The sequence below is a fragment of the Tigriopus californicus genome, chromosome 1, assembly GCF_007210705.1.
Source record: "Tigriopus californicus strain San Diego chromosome 1, Tcal_SD_v2.1, whole genome shotgun sequence".
NCBI lineage: Eukaryota > Metazoa > Arthropoda > Copepoda > Harpacticoida > Harpacticidae > Tigriopus > Tigriopus californicus.
Genome location: NC_081440.1, coordinates 3,174,338 through 3,176,272, shown reverse-complemented (window position 1 = coordinate 3,176,272; position 1,935 = coordinate 3,174,338).

Sequence of the window (1,935 nt, the reverse complement as noted above, 5' to 3'; positions counted from 1 at the left end):
AAAGGTTTTAAAGACTTATCTTGCTCTTGGAACCATCAATGAGCAATTTTTGAAGTAGAGGATAGGTTTCATACAGAATATCCTTTATATTTGTAGTTTTAAAGGTTCGTATTTTTGGACACTTTTGGACACTTTTGTCCACCCTTATTTTTGGACACTTTTGGACACTTTTGGACAGGGGTGGACAAAAGTGTCCAAAAATGAAATGCCCACCCTGGTGTCAACCCAGCTCGACCCGATTGTGGACTTCCTTACGGCTACTGGGAATAGAGTTCCCAGCAGTTAAAGACGAAAAACTTATTCGAAAATCCATCTATGAATATTATTGAGATGGACCTGCCTGTCTACGCCATTTAGGATCAAAGGTCGTGGATCAGAATGTTTCTCCTTTTAGCTGGATATCTGGGATTTCCAGGTAGGCTAAAAAAATCAGCAGATAATCTCTTACATGACAATTAGTTTTTTTCAACAAAATACTAAATAATTAGCCCAAACTTACGAGTAGTTGAATAATGCTACTAATTTATCGGAACAAATTCAATTTGAATAATAAAAAACTATATCGCACATTTTTGATGTACCTTAGTTGTAGCATTGGAAACCTTGACCTTTGGCGAATGAATTTAGTAGAACCGTTTTTCAATATTGAAAAGCAATTTAGAACTTGTAAATGAAAATCTGTCAAATGTCAAAAAGCGATCAACTTCTTTCGATTATCTCAAATTTTTATCTAATTGCAATAAAAAGAAGTTCTAGCAAATGAAGTTTAAACTCTCGTGATACTGATTTAAAAAACTAATACTACCCACGTTAGATCAAATCTGAAATATATTCAAACAAAATCATGTAAGGGGGTGTTTTGTAATTCAGAAAACAAAAGGATCACGTCTGATGTTGGTAAGACATTCATTTCTAGTTCATCTACTACACTTCATTCTTCAAAGCACAATTCCAAGTACTTACGGCAGTCTTCTTATTTTTCCCTAACACTAGGTTTAAGGGCACATTGTTCCTAAATTCAAGGAAGAATGTAAACATGAATTTCCAGTTTTTGGGGTTCAAAGTCATTAATTTTTTTCAGCACTTTGACCTCATTCAAAGATATTCTACATTCGAACCATCAGATGAATGTTTCTATTACTAAGTGCCAAAAGACTCGAAGCAAAAGCAAGAAAGAAGAAGAAGACGCATTTTTCATACACGTGACTAAAGTTCTGATGGTTTTATCAGTTCATTTTTAGCATCGCTTGGTTTTAGTCATAAAACAGTAAGAAAAATATGTTTCAGAGGGGCTAATAAAGAATAGTTGGAAACATTAACCCACATCAAAAGAACAAGATATTTATTATATTATTAAGGAAAATATACCATCTAAAACTTAGTGCTGGGGAAAAACCTCTGATTTGTTGACTTTTTGCCCGACTCACCGAGTCCGTACTCGAGACTTTTACAAGAGTCAGGTCAAGCAAAAAGACTCGCCTTGCGAAATTTAAAGAAAAAACCAATAAAAGGTTTTGACGAGTCCGGACTAGAGTCCTTTCTTAAAGACTCGAGTCCTACCAATTCCTCCAATATCGAGTGAAAGACTCAAGTGCTCTCGGGCTCGAGTCCGGACTCGCCCCAGCACTACTAAACCGGTAACCAGTCCGGGTCGAAAAAATAGTTTATGATTTTGATCAAAATAGTTTTTTGGGTTATAAAAAATCAGCCAAAATAAGTTATAAAAAGGGGCAAAAAGTTTTTTTTTTATTTGATTGGCTTTTCAAGTATTTTCGTGATTCACGATCTTCTTGCCCTTTTGGCTCAGAACTATGGTCTTGCCTTTACATCAACGAAAAATTAAAGTTTAATGTAGACTCATACATCTGACTTATTATTTGAAAATCATGTTTTGAACCATCATGAAATCCAAGACAAAGTAGATGAGTGATCTCT